We start from the raw sequence: 8020 nt of genomic DNA, 5'->3' as shown, positions 1-8020 counted from the left end.
GGGGGGCGGTCAGAGTAAGTGTTTATTATCAGAGCACCGGTGGTCTGAGAAGGCAGCAGGTTCACACCTCCAAAAACTGCCTAAGAGAAGATTTCTTACACAGGACACTGAAAGCTTTAACCACAAATGACAAGATGGTTATCTTGGTCCTCCTTAAAATTTGGAACTGTTTGTTATCAAACAATAATGTTAAGAAAAGTGGAAAAGCAAGCCACAGAATGAGAGAACGTATTTATAACATCTACCAGAAAAGATTTGTAGCCAAATAAATTAATAAGAAAACATCATAAAGCTCAATAGAATAGATGGGCAACAAATTTGAACAGTCAACTCGTAAAAGAGACTATCCAAATGACCAATAAGCATATGCAAAGGTGGTTAATTGCATTAGTCACAGGGAAATGCAGTTTAAACCACAATGCAATGCTATTATTACACACAAAACGGCTAAAATTTTAAAGGCTGACAATACCAAGTGTTGGTCAGATGTGAAGCAATGGAAATTTATATAGTGCAGGTGGGAATATAAACTGGCACATTTTGGAAAAAGTTGGGCATTATCTATGAAAGCTGCACATAGGTCTGCTCAAAGACCTAGAGAATCCATTCCCAACAGAAATGTGTGCCCGTGTGTCCCATAAGATACATACATAAGAGCATGATTTGTAAAAGCCCCAAATTGGAAAGAACCCAAATATCTATCAGCAGCACAACGGATAAATAAATTGTTCATATATTATGTTCATATATTATATTATGTTCATATAATGGAATATTATGCACCCCCCAATGAACCAACTCAGTTACATGTCATAATATGGATGAATCTCACAAACATGATGTTGAGTAAAACAAGCCAGATATAAATAAAATTACATATATTTTGTGACTCTGTTTATGTAGTGTCCAACAGAAACACTAATATCTGGTGATGATAGAAATCAAAACAGTGGTTATCTTTTGGGAGATGAGAGAATGCAGTGATTGGGAGGGGGCTCATAAGATCAGGAAAAGTTTCAAGGAGTGGACCTGTGAATTAGGTCTTGAAGTATGATTGGCCATTCAACAAATGAAGAAGATGGCTGGCAATGTTCTAGGTAGAAAGTACACAAAGAACATGAGTAAAGTTTAAAAGTGTAGGCATATTCACTCAGCCACTAAACAGAGTATGAGAAAAATCAATACTCAATTTTGTATCAGTGCTGAAGACTGACAAGACTGCTGGGAGAATTTTCTGCTGCTAGCAGGCATGAGTAAAAATAGAATCGAGGAAGAAGTTTTTCTTTTTTTTTTTTTATAAGTTTCAGGTGTACAAAGCAACATAATAAGTAGACATTTACACCCCTCACAAAGTGATAACTCCCCTTCCCCAATCTGCTACCTCTCTGACATCTTATATACCTGTTATGATACCATTGACTCTATTCCCTATGTTGTATTCTACCTCCCATGACTACATATATTTAATTATAGTTGACATACAATATTATTCTACTTCAGCTTCAGTTGTGCGGCACATTGGTCATGCATCTACACAGTTTATGAAGTGATCAACAGAGAAGTTTTTCTTGTGAATCTTAAACTTCATGCTGGGATCTTAGATATTCTTTAGCGTGGACTTATTTTATGTATTTGGTAGTAGCCAAGCACTTAGAGAAGTAAATATTGGAATTAAAAATTGTGCATATCTGAACCAGGAGAAGCGTTGCCACCACCACCACCACCATCACCCGCTGTCACCTCCTCAGTCATGCCAAAGCATGAATTCTCTGTAGACATGACCTGTGAAGGCTGCTGTAATGCGGTCACTTGGGTCCTCAACAAACTGGGAGTTCAATTTGAGACCAAGCTGCCCAACAAGAAGGTTTGCATCGACGCTGAGCACAGTGTGGACACTCTGCTGGAGACCCTGAGGAAAACAGGGGAGACTATTACCTATCTGGGTCTCAGCTAGCAAGGGCCTGGGCCCCCGGCCTGCAGGATGGACCAAAGTGGGCAGAACACCCATCCTTTCCTGCCTTCCAGGCACATCTGGAACCTGGTAATCCTGCTCAACAATGGGAGTTCCTGCCAAAACCCTCACTTGCCCTGCCCCTCCCTAGCTTCCCTGCAATAAAGTCGAGCTGTTTTTGTTAGGAAAAAAAGTTCATATCTTTAGGGGGAATGTGAGTGCTTCTGCGCTCCTGCTCATGCTCTGCTCTCCAGATGCTGACGCTTCCCAAAGCACAGAAAGAAACACATGTCTGCCCCACGGTTTTAGGGTTTTCTGCCTACTCACTCTGCCCCTGCCACCACTGCTCTCCCCACTTTCAAGCCAGCACGTACACTAGATGATTCTCCAAGTCTGAGGGCAACTCTTTACTAGACTGACATTTCAAAGGAGCACCAAGGTCCTACTGCATGCCTACCTCTGCTGTGCATGGAACACAGGACTTGTGTCACCTACTGCTGAGCCTGCTCTCATGTGCATGCTGTCATCCCCTTTGCCTTACACAGTGGCTGGCACCCTGTGAGCACTGAACAAATGTTTGTTGAAACCACATTAAATAAAAGCCCAGGTGGTAAGTGGCCCTAAGAGTGCAGCTGTGGCATTGGGAGACCTTATCTTTGGCCCGTTAGGGTGTGGACTGACAAGGGGACCAATTATCATCCAAATGAAGACCCTTTTGAGCATGAAAAAAAGGTGTCATTAATACATATGCCAGGGTAAACTCCGGATTTTCTGGAGGAAACTGAGATATAGGGTCATTCTCATAACTGTCACCACAGGATTATTATAAGATGTCCCTGAGTCACCCTAGGAATCCCCATCTCTCCTGTGATTCCAGTGCCATGCGACCTTACCCTGTCTGGTATATGCACCCCCACTCATGTCTTTTCTAGATTTCTGAGAGGAAGGTGGTCCTGGGACTAGAGCAGGCTTCCTGCCCCTGCATTTTCTCAAGAATCCCCATTGAGACGCACCACCATTTTAAGGTTGAGGTCTTATGTGGGCCCTCTGGGTTCCTGCTAAGTCACCCAAACCTGGTGTTCAGACCTCATGTGACCATGCAGATGCTGGGAGGTACTTGGTTCCTGTGGCCAGTATTCCAGCACGTTGCTGCGTTTGCAGGGAACACACGACATATGAGATACAATATGCTTTTCCTATTCCTGTGTTTCTGCTTCAGAGCCAGAACCTTCCCCAGAGCAAGGTGTCTATACTGCTTCTCTGCCTCCTTAGGAGAAAGCTCACCGTTTTTATCTCACTGCAGTCACTTCCAAGGCCACAGGATGGTTTCCCTGATGGCATGGGGATGAGTTCAAGAGATAAAAAATGTCTTGGTTGACTGGGGACTTCTTAGACTATGGAATCTGACAAAAGTGGAGATGAATGACGAAGATATAAATTTGCAATTAAAAAAAACAGTACCCCAGCACCAAAAAATACTTTCCATGCTATGTAAGTAATACATAAACATTACAGCTGATTAACATTTGATAAACTATTAACTTCCCCATTTCGTTGATAGGAAGGCTGTGAAGTGAGATAAAGCAGGGGCACACTTTGGAGGACAAACATCTCAGCATCCAATAAACCTCAAAATGTTTCTTTTCTTGTTTTCAAGACTGGTTGCTATTTCCTCCATGACTCTTGTTTATTAACGCGTTGACTCATCTAGAGTGGAGCGCCTTGTTTCCACACCAGAGAGATGGATTTGCACATCTGCCAAGTGGCGTCGGAGGGAGAGATAACAGCCAGCGACAACAATAGTCTTCCTCAGTCCGTCGGCCAAGAAACTTTTGGCAGAGTGGGCTGAGAATAACTTATCATCAGGGCCCTGAAAGATCTGAAGTTCTGGAAGCATCGAGTGGTTGTTTGCCAGACAGAGATAACAGGCAGGATGCGACCGAGAGCCAGACGCACTCTGAAAGTCAGGGCTACACCTGGCAGACGCTGAAAAGGAAAACGGGATGAAGCAGCCAATTAGCACATGGTTTCCTGGTTTCCCAGTCCTTGCTGTCAACACAAGCAAATGTTCTTAAATTAGCCAAAAGGACTGAGTTTATTCCTGGGCTGTGAAAAGAATGCTTAATGGTTTATGCCACAGGCAAGAATTTCCATAGCTGTGATTTTTTTTAAAATGTTTTAAATTATAGTTGACGTACAATATTATATTAGTTTCAGGTGTGTGTCATAGTGATTAGACATTGATATCCCTTAAGAAGTGATCGCCCCAAGAAGTCTTGCACCCACCTGGCACCATACTTGGTTATTACAATATTATTGACTAGATTCCCTATGCTGTACTTTACATCCCCGTGACTATTTTTATAATTGGCAGTTTGTACCCTGCAATCCCTTCACTTTTTTTGACCGTCACCCCACCCCTCTCCCATCTGGCAACCATCAGTTTGTTCTTTGTATCTATGAGTTTCTCCTTTATTTTATCTGTTCTTTTTGTTCCTTAGATTCCACATATAAGTAAAATTATTTGGTATTTCTCTTTTTCTATCTGATTTATTTCACTTAACATAATACCCTCTTGGTCATCTATGTTGTAGCAAATAGTAGGATTCCATTCTTTTTTATGGCTGAGTAATATTCCATTGTATATATGTACCACATCTTCTTTTATTGATAGGCACTTAGGTTATTTCCATGTTTTGGCTATTGTAAATAATACTACAATGAATATAGGGGGGCATATATCTTTTTGAATTAGTGTTTGGATTTCTTTGGATAAATACCCAGTAGAAGTGGAATTACTGGGTCATATGGTAGTTCTGTTTTTAATATTTTGAGGAACCTTCATAAGTGTGATTTAAAAAAAATAATACAAGCAACTCATTTTGATGAGAGAATCTGTTTCATTTTCAGTTGCTCTTGTTAAAAAAGACATGATTGTGTGACAAGGTGTTTGATATGATAGTCTTATAATTCACCTTCTCAACAGTTGACATATCCTTCATTCTCTAAGGATGGCCTTGATAACCTACAAAGGCAGTTGAAGGTATCTCAGAGATTGGGTTTGCTTGTTCTGAGCCGCCTAAAGAGCATCTGAAACTAGTACTAACTGTTCTACTCACCACACTTGCCTCTTTACACGTGGATGACACACACTGCTTTGTAGACTTTTTCAACTGCCGTCATTAGTTGCACAAGGTAGGCATCACTCTTGGCAGTTTCTGTTGTGAATTTGTGATGAAAGCGTCCTTCATTGTCTCATAGAACTTTGTAGAGTAATGTATAATACAGTGGTAAAGTAATGATTGTTTTAGTACTAAGTTCGGTACTGTAGTATAAATCACTTATACTACAAAATATTACGCAAGTCCTGTCCAACATGTTCGTGTTAGTAGCTGTTATTAATTGGAGGGCAGTGGAGAGCGAGTGAAGAATCTGAGTTCTGTTTCATCAGTTTTTGGAGCTACAGAACTTGTTCTTCCACAGTGACTCAAAGCAAATGTCACAGCCTGCTGAGTTATTGGAATTTTGACCCATAATTGAAATTTACATACTGATTTAAGGTTCCAGCAAGAATGTTTTAATGTCAGTGCTAGGTAACTTAATTAGAATGTGTGTAAATACAGTATATTTTTCCCCCTCACCTAACACCTATCTACAGCCATTCTGACAGCTATTATAAACTAATCAGTATCATCTCCAAAAGGATTTCTCAGGATGTATCATGCTTTTGTGCTAGATCACCTAAAAAAAAAAAATCCCTTCAGATTTTATTTTTCTTATTATGTGGATAGGTTTGTTTTTATATGTTGGTCATTTAAATCCCTTGAAGTGAGGGATCACCTCAGAGTATGAGCATTACCTCAGTAAAAGCCAGGCTTACTGCCCATCATATAATGTATTGTCAGTAAGATTTTGGCAAGTGGAGACAGGCTTAGCTCTAGATTGCTTAGGCTTGGGTAAGGACCACCCCTTTAGTCATAGCATTTTTTTTTCATTAATCTCTTGCAATTAGCCATCTGATCTCAATATCACCAGTTTCTTGCACTGAGCAGTTTGCTAATTTAATATACATAATTCAAAGAAATTTCAAGGTCAGAAAGGCATACATTTCACTTACTTGTTAATGAGGGGATTTTAATGCACAGGACCCTAAACATAGAATTCTGAATTTTGTGGCACTGCCTCCCATGGGCCGGCCATCTGGAGGCAGGCGGGAAGCAATACAGTGATCCAAAAACCTGAGGGTTGTCTTCTGAGTCATCTTCTCCATATAGCAAAGCAGGATGTCGTGGGAGAACAATACCTGCTCATTCTGTGGGAGGCCTGTGGTTTGTATGTATAGATGAGACAAAGCTGGTTTCTGTCAGCACAGAATGTATTAATGGGTGATTAGTGAAGAATTATTTCCATAAATTCAGTTACTGTGGAACAGTAAGTATCTTTGCTATTCAGAATGGTTTTTAATACAATGAAATAGGTCCTTGTCTTATCTCAGTCACTTTACCCCCAATCTAGACATTTTAATTTAAACAGTTATGTTTTGAGACAGTAATATTTTAGAACAGAAAATTGATTAAAAAAAAGTGATTATATTGAGCACACTCAGGGAAAATCATCCAAAAGTTAAAGAGAAGCAAAGACTATCTTAATGTCTACTATAGTACCACATTTTCTCAAATCTAAGGTAAGCTTTATTATTTTTTTATGTTACCATTTCTGAAATGGATAGTATCTTACAATGGATATTCATATTTAATGTGGTAGTGTTGCTTTCCTCCCCCACCTTCCCTAAGCCTGTTATTTACTCATCATTATAAAAATTAGTGGTATCTTAGAATTATAGAAATAAAGAAGCCAAGAATTAAGCAGCGATAAGTTGTCCTACATTTTTTGTCTACAATTTTACATATTAAAGTTTAAAGATTGTTTTCTCCTGCTTGATCAAGTGGTTATCCTTAAAGAAGTGTCCCATAGGAGGGCGATCATCCTGCTCTGTAGTTCTTGGGTAAAATTGTAAGCAAAACCCATTACCCATTATGATATTAGAATGCCTTAATTATTATTCATTAATGACTCAGAATAGTAAGTAAAATAAAATGTAAAATTTAATAATGTTTCCATTTGGTGCTAGACCTCTAAAAATCTCTGTATACCTTAGCAACTCTGTAATACATGTGTTCATGCTATAGGTGATGTGTTTACACCCCAAGTGGGTGTCCTGCACCACAATTCTGACACCAGCTCCCTGGAGTTAACCTCACACTCCACAGAGTTAAGAGCTCAGTCTTATAAGACTGCTCACGCTTCAGACACCAGATTAAAGCCTCAGGGCCACCCACATTTCTGACTGTCTGACTGTAAATTTAAGGGCTCCCATGACCCTCTCAGGTTTGATAACTTGCTACAATAACTCATAGAACTCAGGAAAGCACTATATTTATGATTATAATATTATAATGAATACAAATCATGACTAGCCAAATAGGAGAAATACAAGGCAAGGTCTGAGAAGGTTCTGGACACAGAGCTTCCATGTCTCCCTTTGTTGGTTCTAGGTGTGGAATCTCCTAGCACATCAGTGTGTTCACCAACCAGGAAGCTTCACTGGTCCTCAGTGTCCAGAGTTTTTACTGAGGGTTCATTGCTACTTATGATTGATTAAATCATTGATTCCATGATTCAACTCAATCTCCAGTCCTACTCCCTGGAACTGGGTGGTCCAAAATTCCAACCCTCTAATCACATGGTTGGTCTTTCTGGTGACCAGCCCCCATTGTGAAGATATCTGGAGACCCACCATGAGTCATCTCATTAGCATAACAAAGACACACCTGTCACTCTGGAAATTCCAAGGGTTTTTGAGGTTCTGTGCCAAGAACTGGAGACAAAGACCAAATATACACTGTCCATTATATTGCAGGGCACAATCCAGCTTTCGTATAAGGTTTTCATTTGTGTCTAATGCTTACCTTTCTCCTGGCTTACTTACAGGCTGCTGCAGTCTCTGCAGAATGTCTTGCTGCCACCTGCGGTTCAGCACATTCAAAATTACGCGTAGCTTCTTTCCCC

General features: G+C 40.1%; 1 pseudogene; it reads left to right on the top strand.

Annotated features, from left to right (window-relative positions):
- The first annotated feature begins 1750 nt into the window (after positions 1-1750).
- LOC109395496 (copper transport protein ATOX1 pseudogene) lies at positions 1751-1996 on the top strand (annotated as a pseudogene).
- Positions 1997-8020: the final 6024 nt, after the last annotated feature.

The sequence above is a fragment of the Hipposideros armiger genome, unplaced genomic scaffold, assembly GCF_001890085.2.
Source record: "Hipposideros armiger isolate ML-2016 unplaced genomic scaffold, ASM189008v1 scaffold_474, whole genome shotgun sequence".
NCBI lineage: Eukaryota > Metazoa > Chordata > Mammalia > Chiroptera > Hipposideridae > Hipposideros > Hipposideros armiger.
Note: the sequence above shows the minus strand (reverse complement) of the source record. Positions and strands in the feature narration are given on the sequence as shown.